Below are 21,547 nucleotides of genomic sequence, written 5' to 3'. Positions count from 1 at the left end.
ATCAAAAATGATGCATGAATTTGTAACGCTGAGACGTAAAAATGTTTTTTTTGAAAAGTTCACCATAAATCGAAATATTGTGCTAGAGACTTCCCGTTTGTTGAAAAATAAAAGCTAATTGATTGAATATTACTAGACTGTAAGTGTTTTAACTTACAATTGCAGTTTTCGACCATTTCGGTCGAGTTAAAGTTGACAGAAGTTGAAATTTTTCTATTTATCGTGATTTATGTGAAAATATTTCAAAACTGATAAAAGCTACAACCATGAGTTATTTTCTGTTGTATTGTACATGAAATTGTGCACATTTTCATATATAAAAGTTTATGTAACGACTAATATAAAACGATGCAAAACATTACAACAACGTGACGAAAGATTTTCTGAGATGTTGTTACGCCGAGTTATTGTGCTATAGACTTCCAATTTATTGCAAAATGAAGGTAAACGATTGAATATTACTAGAATGTAAGAGTTTTAGCTTTTTTACCATTTCGGTCAAGTTAAGTTGTCGTGATTTATGTGAAAATATTTCAAAACTGATAAAGCTACAAAAGCTATTTTCTGTTGTATTCTACATGAAATTGACATTTTCATTTAAAAGTTTATGTAACGACTAAAGTAAAACGATGCAAACATTACGACAACATGACGAAAGAATTTCAGATGTTCCAGTAAATTTTTTTCAGAAATTCACCATAAATCGAAATATTGTGCTAGAGACTTCCAGTTTGTTGCAAAATGAAGGTACATGATTGAATATTACTAGAATGTAAGAGTTTTAGCTTATAATTGCGTTTTTTGACCATTTCGGTCGAGTTAAAGTTGACCGAAGGTTGAAATTTTGGCAGTTATCGTGATTTATATGAAAATATTTCAAAACTGATAAAAGCTACAACCATGAGTTATTTTCTGTTGTATTCTACATGAAATTGCACACATTTCCATATATAAAACTTTATGTAACGACTAATATAAAATGGTGCAAACATTACGACAACGTGACGAAAGAATTTCTGGCGCGGACGTAAGGAAAAAGTTTTTTTCAAAAATTCACCATAAATCGAAATATTGTGCTAGAGATTTCCAATTGGTTGTAAAATGAAGGTAAATGATTGATTATTACTATAATGTAAGATTTTTAGCTTACAATTGCGTTTTTTGACCATTTTGCTCGAGTCAAAGTTGACCGAAGGTTGAAATTTTGGCAGTTATCGTGGTTTATATGAAAATATTTCCAAACTGATAAAACTACAACCATGGGTTGTATTTTGCTGTATTTTACATGAAATTGCACACATTTTCATATATAAAACTATGTAACGGGTAATGTAGAACAGTGCAAAAATTACGACAAAATGACGAAAGAATTTCTGAAATTTTCAGCAGAGTTACTGCGCGGGCGTAAGAAAAAAGTTTTTTTCAAAAATTCACCATAAATCGAAATATTGTGCTAGAGACTTCCAATTTGTTGCAAAATGAAAGTACATGATTGAATATTACTAGAATGTAAGAGTTTTAGCTTACAATTGCGTTTTTCTACCATTTCGCTCGAGTCAAAGTTGACCAAAGGTTGAAATTTTTTGTAGTCGACGTACGGTACGTCCACTTGGCACCCAATAGACAATTTTAGTCGATGTATGATACGTCCAGTAGGCGTTTAAGGGTTAACAGCTCTCCTAGGGCTGGCCCGAAGGATTAGAATTATTTTACATGGCTAAGAACCAACTGGTTACCTAGCAACAGGACCTACAGCTTACTGTGGAATCCGAACCACATTATAATGAGAAATGAATTTCTCTCACTAGAAATAAATTTCTCTAATTCTTCATTGGCTGGCCGGAGAATCGAGTGCTAGCCAAGAACGATACCAACCAGTCCAAAAAGGAACTGACAAGTTGGCCAAGACTTCCAGTGAAGTTGTTGGAATGATTAGGAAGTATGACGACTTCAGACCGATCTTCAAGCCTTGAGAAGCCCTTAGGGGCCAAAAAAGATGCAAAGACCTCAGTAAGATTACCTTTGGCTGATCTTGCTGATTTCGCCTTAGAACAGGTGGATGCTCTTATCTGTGGAAAGGACAATTCAAGGTTCTGGGCAATCTCTCAAGTTACTGCCACCACCTCACAGGCACAGGCATTTTTATGCCACCCTAAGGGTTGCCCTACAGCCCAAACAATTGGATTCGGACTTCGTTACGTTAGATCCAAATCTTTCTTTGGATCAATTTAAGGGGGACACCACTTCTTCTAGGAGGCAGCATCTATGGAGGCTTCGGCTCTGGCTTCTACTGTATAGCCTTACTAGCTACAGCGGTAGGCAAGATTTCGTCGACAGCCTTCTCGAATGATTCTAAGGAGTGTGCATCCTTCTTCTGTCTTCTTCAGTCTGGGGGCAAGACCATTTCTTTTCTGACCTACTTACAGGCGAATATGTGGGCTAACTGGTTACTGAAGAGGAGGGACTCCACTCTTTCTAGGGTGTCTAAATATATTATCCCAGAGTCCATGCTAGCATTAAGAAATGGAACCTTATTAGAATCTTCTTCCCTGATATGCGAAGAGTTGATAACAACGACCGGTTGGTTATGGAAGTAGTCTCTGAATTGTCGGGTCCTGCTCATTACAACATATGTAGAGTGAGACACTCCGCTTCCCAGAGGAAACATCAGACTTTCATGGGTCCTCGTAGGGAGTGACAACCATCTCCTAAGATCTCTCAGCAGTGTCCCTTTCAGCTGCGACCATCTGGAGGAGCATGGGGAGGCAGAGGTAGAGCTGGAGGAGGGAAGCACTAGAGAGGGCGCCCCTCCCCATCCGCTGCCTGGCGAGCCATTGGGCAACTTGGCAGCAACTAAGAGCGGAAGACTGGGTAGCAGATGTTCTTCAGGTAGGATATCTTACTCCCTTTTGACTTTCCTCCTCCTCTCACAGATTGTCCTCTCCATCAGAGGACATACCTTATAGGATTGCCAAAGGATCTGGCTCTCCGGAACTAAGAGAGGGAGATGATGAAGAAGGGAGCTGTGGAAGTAGTGAAGGATCCTTCCATGGGTTTCTAAAATTGAGTTTTCCTGGTAGATAAGGCATCAGGAACCTGGAGACCAGTGATGGACCTGTCAACTCTGAATATGTTCATTAGGAAGACTCGTTTCAAAATGGAAACTCCCCGTACAGTTCTAGCTGCCATCAAACAGAATGACTTCATGTTGACAATAGACCTGAAGGATGTCTACTTCCAGATCACAATTCACCAGTCATCTTGCAAGGACCTTTGCTTCGTTCTGGGAGAGCAAGTTTATCATTTCAAGGTTCTATGCTTCAGCCTCTTGAACGCTCCTCAGGTGTTCACAAGGGTGTTCACTCTGGTTTCATTCTCAGGTAAAGCTGATCCAGGACAGAGAACGTCTTTTTTGGTTCTGTCTAGGCCTGGGGGTTGTGATAAATATGGAGAAGTCGAATCTTGTTCACAGCCAAATGACCCTTTACCTGGGTATGTTGATGGACACAGTCGTGTTGAAGGTCTTTCAGATCTGAGAATAAAGAAGTTCAAGATGATCATTAGGTCGTTCTTATCGAAACAGAAACAGCCTGCATGTCAGTGGCAAGTTACTCTAGGTCACCTGTCATCTTTGGAGAAGCTGGTCCCTCACGGCTGACTTCAACTCCGCTCTTCACAGTGGAGATTGAAAGAATTTTGGTCCCTGGTGAGGGTTCTCCATTCTTCTGCATCCCTCTATCACAGGAGGTGAGACAGGATTTGGCATGGTGGCTGATGACAAAAACCTGACCATAGGGATGCCCCTTCATGCTCCTCTTCCAGAGATCCTTCTCTTCTTGGATGCCTCGACTGAGAGGTGGGGGGCTCATATGGAGGATCTCTTGATCTCTGGAGTTTGGAACCCAGAAGAAAAACATCTTCACATCAATTCCTGGAGCTGAAACTGGCCTTTTTTGCCCTTCAGGAGTTTCAGGTTCAGCTGGCAGGTCATTCCGTGGTTGTGATGTCTGACAACACCATGGTAGTGGGTTACATACACAAATAAGGGGTGCTAGTCTCTCACTATCTTCACGAATTAAGAGTCCAGTTACATCAGAGGGCTATAAACCACTCGGTGGTTCTGTCAGCTACATACATTCTAGGCAAAAGGAATGTAGTGGCAGACAAACTGAGTTGTCAAAGTCAAGTCTTGGGGACAGAGTGGTCACTGAACCAGGAAGTGGCAGAAAGGCTGTTTCTCCTTTAGGGGGACACAAATGGCGGATCTGTTCACTACCTGTTTCAACAGGAAACTGGAAGTATTCTTCTCAGTAGTTCCGGATCCTGGGCAGAGGCAGAAGACGCCTTCAACATCCGTGAGACAACCTGGACATTTATGACTTTCCACCATTTTGCCTGATTCAGCAGGTAATCAACAGGGTTAAGTCTTCCCAGAACCTCAGGATGACTTTGGTAGCGCCCTTGTGGCCACACGCTGAGTGGTACCCGGACCTTCTAACTCTGCTGACAGAAGATCCAATAGAGATTCCCCCTTGGCACAATCTACTTTGCCAGCCTCACGTCGAAAGCTATCAGTCCGTCCGTCAAGTCATTATCTCTTCATGGTTGGAGACTATCCAGTATCTCCTGAGAGTGAGGCTTTTCTCGCAGGGCAGCGTCAGAGATGTCAGGATATCTTAAGAAATCATCAACAGCCGTGTATCAAGGGAAGTGGGCAGTCTCCTGTTATTGGTGTTGTCAATGGGGTTTCTCTCCAGTCAGAACTTCTATTAAGCAAGCAGCTGATCCTTATTTTCCTACGTAGGAAAAAGCTCCTTTCTGTGTCTGCTGTTAGGGCTATAGGGCTGCTTTGGGACAGGTTCTTCATCTAAAAGGAGTTATTATGTGGCGGAATTCTAACCCACAAACAAAACAACACTCACCCTGATCTTCGGTTGCTGGAGATGGGTAAAGGTCCACGGATGCCAATCACAGCACACAGAAACCAAAAAACAAAATTTCAAACAAACCCTCCACCAACAACGAACGAAAAAAAGAGACACATGCACCACCAACATCGGTACCGGTATCCAAAACAAAAACCAGACGAACTCCCCGTTTTCAAGGTTGGACCTCAACTGCCCAAGACTTCCCAAAACCGAAAACTCCCGACAGACAGACAGACAGCGCCGTAAAACGAACTCCAACAACCGAACCACTCACAACGACAATTACACTCGCTCTCTCTCTCTCACAAAACGTTGGGAAATGCTAAATAAAAACATATTTCTTCATCCCTCTATAGAGTGGATCTCTCAAACTCATAGGAGATGCTATGCTCTTACGAAGTTTTGAGCAATCTTGTCCCCCTAGGGAACTCAAGCCTCCTAGCTGGGATTTGACGCTGGTTCTAAGCAGTCTTACCAAGCCCCCTATGAGCCTTTAGGGGATTCTCCAGAAAGAGTTTTAACCTCAAGATGGTTTTTTACTGGCTTTAGCATCCGCCAAGAGAGTTTGAAGCTTCATAGACTCTCTGCTGAGGTTAAATACTCAAGGGGCTGGAGTTTAGTGTCTTTAGAATTTGTCCTGGAATTCACTGCTAGAGACTCAGAATCCATTGGTTCCTGATGACAGAGTCGAGTCCTTCTCGATTCCATCCCTTGCAAATTTTGTTGGTAATGATCCTAGCGAAATGCCCTTATGTCCAGTTCGGGCATTACACTATTATCTTAAAAGGACGCAATGATTATATGTTACTTTTAGAAGTTAGTCATAATTATTTTATTTTTATTTTCTTCATTAGTGAAATGGCATGGGTATTACAAAATGTATATAAAGCACGTTTAATTTTATAAGATGTTTTTATAGCAAAATATTCTTTATGTTTAAAAGTATCCATTCTTGTTGTGATGTCATAGGACCAAAATGGCGGGAGGGAGCAAAATGTAAACAAATGCAGGCCGGAGAGTTGAATAGAGTGCAGTGCAGTAGAGCGAGCTCTCTGATGGTTAGGTTGTTAATTATGGGTTGTAATTGTTTTATGGTTTTTTTTAGTCATATGCTGGATTATATTATAAAAGAACAACGTGAACAGGTGGGTGGATGGCTTAACTGTAGCATTTTTGGACAGGTTAGGCTAGAAAAACTTTCAAGTGGTAGCAGAGTGTTTGGTTAAAAATGTACGGATCTGATGGTAAACTTTGGGAGATGAAATGGAGGAGACTGTCCGAGATTTAGCGGAACACATGGCGATTGTAAAGGATGGAGAGGACAAGTCGAAGGTTGGCTTGTGGTGTGTGGAAAAGTAGTGAAATATTCGGGGATAGAGATAAGAATGAGCTTAAAAGGAAAAGCTTTAGAAGTAACAGAAGGAATAGATAGAGATGAACTTAAGGATGAAGAGGGTTCAAAGATAATCCTATCCAAACTAGATGAAGTGTATCTAAAATATACGTTATTGAAAATTACAGTAAATTGAAAAACTACTTTAAAATAAAAGGGAATCTAGTGAAAAGATGAGAGACTTTATAATTAGGTATGAAAAGGCAGAGTCAGAGTGTAGTAGAGAGATAGGGAAAAGCATGCTTGAAGGGGAAGCAAAAGGTTTTCATGTAGTAGAACAAGCGAATCTCACAGAAAATCAAAAACAAATGGTATTAGCAGCTTGTGGTCAAGGAAAGTTGGAATATAAAACAGTATCACAGAAAATGAAAAGACTATTTGAGGGATTAGGGAATAAAGAGGAGGGGGAATGGTTGGGATCAGAAGGTTATGCAAATTTTGGGAAAGGGAAGGAAAACCAAAGATATTGGGGAAACGTGAATCGAGGTAGAGGTGGAAGAAATCCTATAGAGAAGGGAAAGTAACACTGTGCGCGCAATATGTAAATTGGAATGGCATTGGGCAAGAGATTATCCTCAGAATTTTCAAAAGAAGAAATCAGAAATTGGACAAGACGAAGAAAATGTTTTACATAGGAGAAGTTAGTAAAATCGAGGAAGAATTTGGGGAAGAGGTTGATGCAATTTTTGACACAGGATGTAAGTTAACAATTTGTGGGGAATTTTGACTAGCACACATTGTTGTAGGTTTGAATCAGGAAGAGTTAACGAGAATGATACTAAGAAAGTCTAATAAAGTATTTAATTTTGGTGAGTCATCATACTAGATGAAAGGGGTAATGGAAATACCAGTGATATTGACAAACAAAAAGTTTTATTTGAACAGATATTTTGCAGGGTGATGTACCGTGGTTAAAAGGTAAGAAAACCGTGAGTAAAATGGGTATGACTATAAATTTAAAAGAGAATGTGTTAAAATACAAGTATTAGGGGGAAATGAAGGTAAAGTTAAGAAAAGACAAACATGGCCAAATACCAATTTTGAGGAGGAAGGTAGAAGAAGAATTGTTACTGGAGGGATGGGAGGGAAAGAGCCTAAGGGAAATTAAGGGTGCAATGATGAAGTTACATCTAAATTTGGTCACGGAAGTGGAGATAAAATATGGAAGCTAACAAAAGAAGCACAGTGGAGTGATGGTTTGAGAGAGAAAGAAAAAGAGGAAATAAAGTTACTAACAGAATTAATGGCAAGTTGAGAGGTATGTAAAAGATACAAGAGAAACCCAGCTAAACCAGTAGTGGGACTTTCTTGGAGCAAGACATTTAATGAAGTTGTAGCAATGGATGTGGGAGAGATAGAAGAGAGAAAGTTCTTGGTAATGGTAGATGTGGCAATGAGGTATTGTCATGCTTTTTGGATAAAAGACAAGAAACCAGAAACTATTATAAAGATACTTTTTGACAGGTGGCTTGCTATATCTGAAGCACCTTCTAAAATACTATCAGACAACAGGGGAAAATTTCAAAATAAAAAAGTGAGGAGGATGGCAGAAAGATGGAATATTAAAGCATTGGCCACAGCATCTGAATCTCCATGGAGCAATGGATTGTGTGAAAAGACAGTAGGCATAATCAAAGAAAGCTTAAGAAAAATGAAAGATGATGAAGTGGACTGGTCCATAGCATTCAGATGGGTAGTGAGTGCTAAGAACTGATTAATAAATAATGGTGGTCGCTCCCCTAACCAATTAGTATTTGGGAAAAACCCTTCTATGCCAGATTTAATGGGGGAAGAAAGTTTAAGTCCTGCAAGCAGAAAGAAAGGTATGCAATGCATAAGGCAAGAGAAGTGTTTATCAAAAATGAGAATTGCTTTAAAAAAAATGTCAGACAACATAAATTTGAAGAAGCAGTAGTGGGAGACAAGGTATTCTATAAGAGAGAAAATGAAAATGAATGGAGAGGACATGCTCAGGTAGTGGGAGTATCAGGTAAAACAGTAGTGGTTTAACATGGGGATTCTCTAAGAGAAGTAGCTAGAATACATGTTACTAGGATTCAGAGGCTATCACCAAAAAAGAAAAGATACCTGAAACAGACAAAACACACACTGTGAAGGATGAATCCCATGCATCAAAGGAAGGGAATATAGGTAGGCAGGAAGGAAATGAGATGACAATGGGCTGGAGAAGGAATGCAGATATACAAGAGACTATTAAGAGAGATTTGGCAGAGAAAACACTGAAGATAAAGGGGAAGGTGAGGTAATAGTGAGGTACTAGAAGAGGAGTAATAATAGAAGAGATACCCACTTTCAAAAAGGTAAATAGAGTTAGAGCTACAAACAAAAATAGAGGACAAGCAGAAGAGTGGACTATATTAAGTCTTCCAGGAAAAAGATCAAGTAAATTTTGGGCTGATTCATACAATGTAGAAGACTCACAGTCAGATGACAAGGGATGGGTTAACTTAAAGAGATTATAGTCATGTAGAAAAAAATTGAAGATGAAGAGGAGGTTTTGCTAGGATTTGAAAACCGAAGTGTAATTGAAGCTAAAGAAAAAGAACGGCAAAGTTGGAAAGAAAACAAGGTATATGCGGAGGTAAATGACGGACAAAAAGCTATAAAAGATGGATAGTAACTGAAAAGGTAAAGGGGGGGGGGAGAATGGGAAAGGATACGTAAAGCAAGATTGGTAGCTAGAGGTTTGGAAGAAGAAATGGCTGAATAGGAAAAAGATACTCCTACATGCAATGCCAAAATTTTAAAATTTTGTTTGACAGTAATAAAACTGAGATTGGAACTGTTATACATTAGATGTGAAAACTGTGTATCTACAAGGTGATCAAATAGAACAAGAGGTATATTTAAATCACCTAGTGAAGATGGTTGAAGTGGATTAAGGAAACTGAAGAAAACTGTTTATGGGCTCAAGGATGCAGCAAAGGCATGGTATTGTAAGATGGTAAAAGTGGTGAAGGAGCTTAAAGGCAAGAGAAGTAGATTAGAACCAAATATAGGTAGTCCCCGGTTATCGGCGGGGGTTCCGTTCTGAGGGTGTGATGATAACCGAAAATCATCACTAACCGAAAATCAGCAGTTTTTGGCACCTTTTCAGTGATTTTCAGGGCTTATCAGCACCAAAAAGTGCCGATTTTCGGTTATCAGTGCCTCTGATAGGTATGTATTGGCGCCAATATCCGATTATCGGCGCCGATAAGTGGAAATCTCTGTACACATCGCAGTTAACCGATGATTTCTTTTTGGAGGAAAGACAATAAATTAAATGGTATTTTATGTACACATGTAGATGACATTTGCTACGGACGAACTGAAGGATTTTTAAAGGAAACAATTGGAAAATTAAAAGGGAAATTGTAAGTAGGAGAACAAGAAAGTAAATGTTTTAAGTATATAGGAGTAATAGTAGAGCATAAGAAAATGGAATTTGTCTTAATCAGTGGCAGTACAGTATATATTTTCTATAAGAGAACCAGAAGCTAGAAGATTTACAGGTAACAGAGTATTAGGATACAGGTTACAGAGTAGTAGGACAAAAGGAGTCAACAAAATATAGATCAGTGATAGGACAGTTGAATTGGGTACTGCTACAAACCATTCCAGAAATATCATACGATGTTAGCGAATTAAGTAAAGCTTTTAAAGAAGGAACAACTCAATACAAGAAAAAGCTGATTAAAATTGTGAGAAAAACTAAGAGCATAATGGGAGAAGTGATAATAAGTGAGTTAGAAGAAGAAAAGATTTATCGGGAAGCCTATGCAGATGCTTCATTTGGGAATGATGAAGATAGTCATACACAATTAGGTTATGAGATATCTTTGAGAGATGGTAAGAGAATAAGTCCTATACGGTGGAAATCCAGAAGAGTAGCAAAGTCCACCATTGAAGCAGAAGCTCTGAGTGTGGGGGAGGCCATAGAAGAATTGATATACAGTACAGTAAACCCCCTTAATCGCGGGTTTCTTAGTGGAACATATCTAGCCATTATTCGCGGAAAATTCGCCCATTCGAAGTTATTTTTCACTGAGAAATATTCACTAATTACTGTATTTTCATATAATTTTCATGAATAAATGCATTTTTTGTTATAAAACTATTAAGATAAAGTATAAGCATTTTTACATGTCTTTTCTTGTGTTAAAACTATCAAAATTGGCAGTTCTAAGTGTTCTTCCTAAGTATTCGCGGATTTTAGCTATTTGCAAATCCCCGCGATTTCACTGGTGGGAAGAGATAGTAAGAGGAGAAAATTAGAAGCACTGGTTAAAACTGATAGTAAAACCCTAATGACAGCAATAAAATCAAGTACGGGAGTAAGTAGTAAGAGATTAAAAACTGATATTGCAGCAATAGGAGAAACAATAGAATCTGGAGAAATAAAGGAGGCGAGATGGAAAAAAGAAAGCCTTAAATAGTTGTACTGACTAAAGCTGGAATTTCAAGGGAAAGTATTAGAAAATACTTTAAAGGGTAAAGAATTGGAGAATACTGGAGATTAGAGGAGATTACAGTAGGATAAGAAGAGGTTGGAGGGGAGGGAAGAGGAGGTAAGTGTGATTATATGTTAGTTTTAGGAGTTAGTCGTCATAATTTTTTTTTATTTTCTGCATTAGTGAAATGGCATGGGCATTACGAAATGTATAAAAAGCACATGTTTAATTTTATAAGATGTTTTTACAGCAAAGCATTCTTCATGTCCAAAAGTATTTGTCTTGTCGTGACGTCATAGGACAAAAATGTAAATAAATGCAAGCGGGAGAGTTGAATAGAATGTAGTGCGATAGAGAGAGCTCTCTGATGGTTAGGTTGTTAATTTTGGGTTGTAAGTCTGTTTTGTGGTTTTTTATAGCCGTATGCTTGATTATAAAAGAAAAACATGAACAGGTGGGTGGATGGCATAATTGTAGCAATTTTGGACGGGTTAGGCTTGAAAAACTTTCACTCGGTACCTCAGTCCTCGGTGCTAAAGACTTTTTGTTAGTACTGGCTGGAACAAGAAAGCAGTGTGCAAGAATACCATCTCCTGGCCACGGGAGTTCATCAGAAGTGCATATGCTTCTTCGTCTAATGTAGTTGACAGCCCGTTATGACTTACGGCTCCTGATGTCAGGGGTCTCGGCTCTTCCATTGCTTTTATGAATGGAATATAGAATTTTGGCCCAAGACCACATGCTGGGACCTATAAGGTCATTCAGCACTGAAATGGAAATTGATAGTTGAAAGGTTTGACAGGTGCAACAGGAGGAAAACCTCGCAGTTGCACTATGAAACAAATGTTAGGAGAGGGTGGAAAGTAAGATGGAAGAAAAATATGAATGGAGGAACAGTAAAAGGAATGAAAAGGGTTGCAGCTAGGGGCCGAAGGGATGATGCAAAGACCCTCAAGAATGCCTAAAGTGCACCGCATGAGGTGCACTTACGGTACCACTCCCCTACAGGGTCCATTGCTTTGAAGAAGAATCCATCAGTTCAAAGAGTCTTGAGGGCTGGTACATGGAATCGTCAGATCACCTTTACCTCTTTTTCCTAATGGACATCATTCACAGGTCCTTGGACACTTTTTCCTTGGGTCTGGTGGTGGCTACCCAACATGCTGTCTTACCAGTGCCCTTAGGGGCATATTGTATCTAGTCTGGATGTTGGTGTGGAAGGAATGGTGATTGGTGGTGAATGGTCTTATTCCCTTCTCTGCTTCCAGCAAGCAGCGAAGACGATGATCTTCAGGATGGATATCTGTAGATACAACTGAGTTACAAACCGTTCTTTTCTTTACATTTGTACAATGAGCTAATCTCAGAAATAGAATGACGCCATTCTGCCCTCTTAAAACAGAGTACTCTCTTCATAGATCAGGGTAGTTAACCTATTGTGGGTTTTACAATAGATATAAATCCTCCCATTCTTCTTGGCCACATTGTGGAATCTTATTCCCTTCGTGGCAAAAGTCTGGATATCTGGCTTCTATGAAAACCTTTTCTCCTCTTAGTCAGAGGCTTTCAGTTGCTTCCTATACTCCAACAATGGTCAGGAAGTGAGCCCAGGTGAGCTCGACCTACAATCAGTCATTACTTACTTTTCCTCCCACCCATAAGTATTTCTCCCAATGTAAAGGCCAAAGGGAACAGATCACAAACTTTTAATCAGTTTGTATTTTTCCTAACATACAAACCTGAGGCCTTTACATTAATGGCCCACCTCAGCCAACCCTCATTCAGTTTTCCCTGGGCTAGAAGAATAGTGTTGAATGCTTGGCTAGAATGGAAGGATTGACTAACAGTTTGATATCTGTCCAACTAAAATATTTACACCAAAGTTCTCTGACACACACTAACATTTATTTGTACACCAGCTGCAGTCTCTAGCAGTGTACACTGAAAAATATATGATAGTTTTTGGCTGGTCTAATAAGCATGAACACAAACACCTTTCTTTTCTCTCTCTCTCTCGTGCTATTGAGAACAACAGGTGTCATTTGTACTTCATTTACTGTTTGAAAAGTTTGTAATAAGCTGCAATATGTTGGCAAAAAGGACACTTTGTCAACAATTAAGCCAGCCAAAAAAAGGCGATAAAGGACAGAGGAAAAAGAATAAGGTTAATAGCATGTGATCTAGAAATTCCACATTCAACAGTCGACAATTCTTAGGGATGAGAATGCTGATGTGAAGCTGTTTAAAGATTTGCTTCAGTGAACTCTACTGTAATTACAAAGCAAAGTCAAGGGCCAATCTGTGAAATGGAATGGTAATAAATGGTGTGGTTAAGAGAATAAATTAAAAAACCAACATTATTAAGCCTTATTACCATCCAGACCCTTAAGGAACGTGCAGGTGATGAATGTCAACAAGAATTCATCGCAAGCACTTGATGGTTCCAAGGAAGATTCGGTTTGCAAAATGATTTGATTAATTCATAAAAGAAAAAGGATACAATATAACATTTCCAATGCAAAAACTGAGTTGACTACCATTCTCAGAATAAACTTAAAAACTAGAGTAAACAACAAACGCATGTGCTCCAACGTGATACGCAAACATCATGAAAGCGTTTTGTAACTTTACGATGAGATAGAAATTGGTTGAGATCAAATTAGAGGTCACTACACTAGTAGTAAAGTACTTTCAAATACCATACAGGATTACAATGGTGCGATATTCATCAGTCAACTGAAATAAGCTTAAACTGATTTTATTTTGGGCACAACTACCACTGGTTTACCATCGAAGCACATGAGCCGTATATGTAAACGTGGGGTAAATGAAATATATTAAGTGATAAAATATTCTCCTGTGTACTTTAAATATGTATGATACCCAGTAAAAAAAAAAAAAAGGTTGAATTATCTTTGTGTAGGATGAATGAATGAATGATTTTGAGTTATTCGGCATCATGACAACTGAGTCACTGATGCTGGTGTAGGACGAAATGCCACATGTAGGCTAGATGTAAACATGGGGTAAGTTATATACACAATAGGAAAATTACATATGCAAGGTTTCCGTGATATTACAAAGTGACATGGGAAATCGATGATTACAATAAAACAGAAGATTAATATCCTTTTAATACACTTCTTAAAAGCAATAAACTATAGTCTAGTCTTCAGTACAATATGAGTAATGCAATACTCACTAGTATAATTCATGGTAAGGGAACACAATGTGAAAAGGCAAATTTACTGAATTTTTAGTAAAACAAATGAATATAATCATTATTGTAAAGAATGATAAAGTTACTATATAAAAAATACTCATGGTGATGAAACAATGGAAGGCTGTGGGTAAAAGGAGTTAGGCTATGGGGTAGCCTATATATACCTGTGGACTGAATTGTAAACTGATTTACATTAAAATTGACTTCCGACATGCACGTAAGAGCTTAACCTTGTTGTAACTTGACGCCTACCTGTAATCATATCTAGATGAAGAATGGTAATGCTACAGACAGAAATTAATACCTAGCTTAAACAAGACATGAGGAATTTGCAACATCCCTAATGAGTACATTATTTCCCAAGTCATTATCATAATAATAATAATATAATAATAATAAATAATAAAGTAACAATAATAATGCAATATGAAAAACGAGATCATAAACCACATAGCAAGCGAATGTCTGGTGCTTGCACATTATTATTATTATTAAAATAGTTTAACCAGACCACTGAGCTGACCATCAGCTCTCATAGGGCTGGCCCGAAGGATTAGGATGGAATGACAAGTCTAGGCTAGAAGCCTAGCACTGGGACCTAATAAGTCACTTGTCAATGATGATGAATGAAAATGAAATTAAAAGCTGTAAAAAGGTATACGCTTTCATACTGGAACACACTCATACAATAAATACATTTAAACTCATGCTTCCATACATACTCACTAAAAAGGTATATAAAAATTCAAAATAAATTAGTAAAATCATAAAATTTACTTGTTTTAAAATTCATTATTCTGATTTTTTTTTTTTATATTTTTCCAATTAATTTGCAGCTTCTCATAAACATTAAAATGGGTGCTATTGAGAACGTTGAAGATTCTGACAAAATTTCTTCTATCGGTCTATTTCCGAAATTTGATAATCGCTGCAGGTTATATTGTGGACATTCACACAGTATATGCTTAACTGTTATCAGCACATTGCAATCTGGGCATTTGGGAAGAGGGCCACATGGACTGTTCATTAAGTGTCCATGTGTCAATCGAGTATGGCCTATTCAAGACGTGTCAGAATTACTTGTGCTTGTCTTTCTCTCTGATATGATGAACTCCATTTTCCAACACTGGATTTTATCTGTTTTAATTTATTATTTTCAGGTTCTTCGTTCCATATATTTTGCCATTTTTTTACAAGGACTGTTTTTATATATCTTGTATAGTCACTGATAGGGATGTCTACATTTGTTCTTGTCATGTGGACTGCTTTTTAGCTGCTTTATCAGCCTCTTCATTTCCCTTAATCCCTACATGGGCAGGGATCCAACATATTTCAATATTTTTTCCTTATTATACAATTTATGGAGAGAGAACTTTATATGTTGTACAATATTATTTTTTTATTATAGCTTTGAATAGCTTCTATAGCACTCCTGGAGTTGCTATAAATTACAAAATTATTATATGAGACTTCTCTTATTATTTTTATGGCTGATACTATTGCACATAACTCAGCTGTAAATGCAGAAGCTTTGTCTGGGGAGAGAGAACTGATACGTTTTGTTTTGGGATACCGCGCATATCCCACTCCGTATTGTGACTTAGATCCGTCAGTATATATTGCGTAATGTGGATCTTTTCGGATAATATGCTCTGCTGCATGTTGTCTATGGTATTCTGGAGTATATGAATGATTTTTTTGATAAATATTTCAAGTGTGTACAAATTCTCATTTTATTCATTGTCCAAGGAGGAGGCGATTTTATTATTACAGGTAATTGTATATGTATATTTAGCGACTCAAACAATCTTCTAGCTCTAATTGGGAAAGAAGGTGGATGATTGTTTATAAACACATCTCTTAATCCAAATAATTTTTTAGTTGGAGAATCATTTGTCTGAATTCTCAGAGCACTCTTCATTGTTACTAGCTCTCTATGGAGAGAGAGAGGTAGTTCACCACATTCAACTTGTAAAGATGATGTTGGTGATGATCGAAAAGCTCCTGAACATATTCTAAGGCCCATTATGAACTGGGTCTACAGTTTTCAGCGTTAAGCCTGATGCCGAGCCATATATTTCACTTCCATAATCAACGATAGACAGCACTGTTGCTTTATACAATAAAGTAAGGGTATGTCTATCGGCTCCCAAGTAGTGTTTGATAGTTTTAATTAGGTTTAATGCTCTTTTACATTTGGATTTCATGTATGTTATGTGGGCTTTCCAGTTCATATGAGTATCAAATACTAATCCTAAAAATTTTGCTGTTTGGCCAATTGGTATACTATGGTTTCTGATTTTCAAGTCTATTTCTTCTCCTTTTTCCACTTTTTATTTTTATAAAACATGATTGCTTGGGTTTTCTCTATGGAAAATTTAAAGCCTACAGATAAAGCCCATTCATCTATTTTTATTATGCTTTTATTAATGATTCGTTCTGCATGTTTTATTCGAGATGCTGAATAATATATGGCAAAATCATCCATATACAGGTTACTTTTAATACCAATAGGTAGATTATTACTGATATCATTGATTGCTAAAGTAAACAGCGTGCCACTAAGGACGCTTCCTGTGGAACACCATTTTCAAGAGGAAATGTTCTAGACAGAACATCATCAATTCTCACCTGAAAACTGCGATTTGTCAAGAAGTTTTGGATAAACATAGGTAAATGTCCACGGATGTTATTTTCATGTAACGCTTTTAATATTGCATACCTCCATGTAGTATCATATGCCTTTTCAATGTCAAAAACACGGCTATAGTAATTTGTTTTCGTTCAAATCCTCTTCGTATGTGATCTTCTAAGTTAGATAGACAATCCAGTGTTGATCTGTTACATTGTGATCCAAACTGAGTGGGAGTCAAAATTTTGTTTTCTCGAATGTGCCATGTTAGTCGAGCATTTACCATTTTTTCTAGCAATTTGCATAGACAACTAGTTAAAGAAATTGGTCTGTAATTGTTTACATTACTGGGATCTTTTCCTGGTTTGGGGATAGGAATAATTATAGCTTTACGCCATTCATTAGGAAATAAATTTCGAAGCCATAAGTGGTTATAAAACTCTAATAAGTATGCTTTTGCCAAAGGTGCTAAATGGCAGATCATTTCAAAACAAATACTGTCACCTCCAGGGGCAGATTTATTGCTGTTCAACAATGCAAATTCTAACTCATCCATATTAAACTTTCTATTATAATAAATATCTTCTATGGTTTCAAAATTTATTGTTATTAACTCTATATTATTTTTCCTAGTTCGGAAATTTTCATCTAAATTTTTGTCGCTACTTACTTTTTGCTAAACTTTCGCCTATTACATTACTTATTTCTTTAGGATCAAGCATTCTTTTCCCACCTTTTATTATGGCATGTCTAGGTGGTTTAACATGGGTACCATTTATTTTCCTAAATTTTTCCCATATTTTTTGTATGGGAGTATTATTAGAGAGATCTGATACATACTTTCTCCATGAAATGATTCTTCCTTGAATTACTTCTCTTTTAAATTTTGCAGATACTTTGTTATATAGAGGTTTTAATGTATTAATTTCTAATAATAATATAGTCAGTTTTTTGTAAGTTTTCTTCTAATATCGGTAATAATTTATTTATTTTACTGAATTTTCTATTCAAATTATCTAATCGTCTCCCAATTTGGTGTTTTACTTTTTATTAATTCTGTTAGTTTTTCAGACCACCATGGGACTTTGTGTTTTGTTGGATGAGATTTGGATTTTGGTATTGCTTTATCAGCTGCATTTGTAATAAAATCAACAAGAAATTTATTAGTTTTATTGTGGTCTTTTGAATATTCAAATGGTGGGATATCCCTAGTGTGGAATTCATATTGCTCCCAATCTGCTTTATAAATGTTATATTGAGGGACATGCTTGGTGGGGTTATTTTGTAAAATGAAATTAATATTGGGAAATGGTCACTTGTATGCAGGTCGTCAACTGTATTCCAATCTAATCTATCTACTATTTTTGTTGTACATAGAGTTAAGTCGATTGAGGAAAATGTTCCATGTGTTTTAGAAAAATATGTGTTGATTTCTGTTGTCATTTATGCAGCAAATGTCATATGAATCTATGAATTCTTCTATTTTATTCCCTGCTCTATTTGAGTCTGTACAATTACAGTCCCACATCGGGTTGTGGGCATTAAAGTCACCTACTATTAATATAGGTTCTTTGGTGTTATTAGATAATTCTTTAAGTTTATCTAAGTCATAATTTTTATTGGGTTGGTTGTATAAATTATAAATTACATAATTATCGTTTTTTATTCGTATTCTGATACTCGATATTTGCAGATCATTAAAGTTTACAGGTACTTTGTCATAACATACTTTGTTATGTATATATATAGCAGTACCTAAATTTCCTTCTTCCTCTCTAGATGAAGATGCTAAGGTATATTTACCTATTGTTGATATTGTTTTGTTGACATGTTGTAAACATAATATCATAGGTTCATATTCTTTTAGTAATCGTTGTATTTCTCCTAGGTGTAATCTGGTCTGTAGACCATTTACGTTCCATTGTATTATATAGCTATTGAAAATATTTTATTGTAACGGTCGAGTTTTTACTCTTTTTTTGTATTATCAATTTGGATTTTTTCTAATAATTTTCTTACGACATTCATTTGTTTTTCTTTATATATATTAAGTGCTCAACGCACATGCAACCTTTTCATGGGTACTCAAATCTGTGGTTTCTTTTTCTATATTTCATAAAGTTTCTTATAACGTTTGTTAAGCCATCTTTTGTTATGTTTTTGTTATCGTTGCACAATGCAATGAAACAATCATTACATCCACAAGAGTTGTCATGTATATTTCTTTCTTTATTTGTTCTTGTTGTGTCAATTATTGGTGATGGAGTAATCTCTTCTCCTTTCACATATTCATTGTTGTCTAAGGTATGGTTGTCTCCCACTTCTTCGGTATTTTGGATGTCTGTATCCATTGGTTTTACTATTATTTTAGGAGATAATGGAATATTCTTAACTAGTTTTTGTTCTTTCTTCATATCTCTTGTTTTTGTTTTGACTGACGTTTCTCTAACAATTGTTGGTTTCTTTGTTTTGGGTGGTGTTCTTTCCAATGGCCTTTTTTTATCTTTAATTTCTAGTCTATCAGGTCCTTCCTCTGTTATTTCTGTAGTAGCATCCTCCTGTGTTGTTTCTATTTGCATTAATATTTCAAATGAATTGGATAAAATGTTATCCATATCATTTGTCCCTGTTTCTTTATTCTTTACCATTTTAGTTTTTATTTCTAAGGCATTAATTTCTTCCTGAGAATTACTTTTCTGTGCTCCGTTATTTCTATTTGTATGCATTTTTGTTTCATTATTGGTTTTTGTTGTTAAAGAATATGTACGTTTCTTAGACGGATCTTGAATTCCTCTTACTTTCAATTCTAATTTAGCTTCTTTTACAGACATTCCAGTTCTTTCTTGCAATATTTTCAACTCTGTATTATATATATAGTACATACATTCTTTGGATCTTGCATGATGGTTTTGCCCACAGTTTATGCACTTTGGTTCCCCACACTTCCATTGTGTGGCATGTTCTTCAGATCCACAATACGCGCATACAGGTTCATTTCGACAATATTTTTTCGCATGTCCATATTTACTGCAATTCTGACATTGTAGCGGCTTTGGGACGTATGGTCTTACTTCTCTGGTTTGGCCTAAAATTTTTATTTTCTGAGGTAGGTCTTGGCCTTCAAATTTTATTTTTGCGATTTTTAAGACTTATTCTTTTCTTTACTTGGTAGATCATATAGTTCGCAATCCTGTACTTTGGGGTATCTCTTTTTAAGTGAGTCTAACAGTATTTGCTTTTCAACTGGCTCGTTATTATTCTCAGGAAGTACAATAGTACCCTGAATACTGTTCATAGTATCATGTTTTTTTATTTTTATAATTATGTTATCTATATTTTTATTGATAAATAATTTTCAGATTGACTTTTTGTCGTGGCCTCTATAAGCCAAGTCTTTTCTTTTATTTGTCTAAACGACATTTCAGTCGTAGAGTGTCTGCTTAATAAATAATTTTCCAACTTGAGTGCCGATATTTTCTGGTCAGTTTCTAGGGTTAGAAACCTTGACCAACTGTCACTCCCAAAGAGGAGTCAAAGTGAGTCAAGGTTGGGTCAAGACGGTATTTACTTTTTACTGGTTTCCTTTGTACTGGGAGCATATGGTTCCAGTGTTATTGCTTTCTGAATTTGTTTTGACTTTTCTAAAGAAGGGCTGTCAGATGAGGTTCCAATGGTTGTCAACCGTGCCGATTCGCTACCATCAAAGGGTCCAGGGGTACTCAAATCCTTTAACTTACTTGTCATAAAGATTGGAAAAAAAAAAAAAAAAAACCTGAAAACCTTAAAAAGATATCATCAGCCTTTCATGGAGTTCATTCCTCCACTAATGGCACAAGTGAGAACCGACTCCCAAATGTCCGCATCCCTACCCTACCCCAAAGGGGATGGCACAACATGATTAGAGTGGCTCAAGTGTAAGCCAACCCGCTTGATAGGACTGAGAGCATTACTAGAATACAATCATCCCCACCCTAATCACATTATGGGCAAACCGGACAGAATGCCGAGAGTCCTATTCCCAGAACTAGACCCCTGGAATCCGTGGTCCAGTCCGTGAGAATAGTTCCGCCTGAAAACTCAGGTCCGAACATTATCGGGCAGTTGATGGTCCTGCCACGGTTCTCACTATTTAGCTTCGGATATAAACCTAATCCCAGCTATGATACCTTTTCCTATTTACCAGGTCCAAGAAATTTGTACGAAAGTGAAAATATCCACGCCATTTAAATCGAAAAGGTTTGTAGGTGATCCGTCAGGCCTGGGCTCTTATTCTTCGTTAGAACGAAGAAGAAAAGCCAGGGCCCCTTACCCCCTCACCACGTGAAGGAACCTACTTCGAGGGGTGGTGCTTGCACAGAACCAGTACAAAAAGAGGCATGATCCAGTAGCAAAAGCCCTCCACTGGAGCCTGTGCAAGAAAACCAGGTAGCTTGCAGTAAATAAGTGGTATGAACACCAATCTGAGGATGGATGGATGGATGTATGATATGAGGGAGTGATAGAAAACGATCAGGCAAAGGCCCTCTGGGACTATGGTATCAGAACAGATAGGGTGATATGTGCCAATAGACCAGACGGGACACAAAATCAAGAAGAGAGTATCACTTATTGACGTCACAATACCATGGGACACCAGAGTAGGTTTGAAATAAAAAGGAAAAATTGATGATAGTTATCAAGACCTGAAAATCGAAATAAGGATATGGAATATGCCAGTGGAAATTGTACCCATAATCATAGGTACACTAGGCCCGATCCCAAGATCCCTGAAAAGGAATCTGGAAAAACAAGATGCTGAAATAGCTCCAGGACTCATGCAGAAAAGTGTGCTACTAGAAACAGCGCACATAGTGAGAAAAGGAGGCAGGATAACACCAGGAACCCCACACTATAAAAACTACCCAGTCAAATAGGATG

General features: G+C 37.2%; 1 protein-coding gene across 10 annotated transcripts in view; it reads right to left on the bottom strand.

The window, feature by feature from the left end:
• Window positions 1–21,547, bottom strand: part of spn-E (spindle E) — a 437,239-nt gene that overhangs the window by 301,411 nt on the left and 114,281 nt on the right. The window lies entirely within an intron of this gene.

This window comes from Macrobrachium rosenbergii, chromosome 48 (assembly GCF_040412425.1).
Source record: "Macrobrachium rosenbergii isolate ZJJX-2024 chromosome 48, ASM4041242v1, whole genome shotgun sequence".
In the NCBI taxonomy this organism is placed as follows: Eukaryota; Metazoa; Arthropoda; class Malacostraca; order Decapoda; family Palaemonidae; genus Macrobrachium; species Macrobrachium rosenbergii.
The sequence above is the reverse complement of the archived record's forward strand: the minus strand, read 5'-3'. Positions and strand labels throughout refer to the sequence as shown.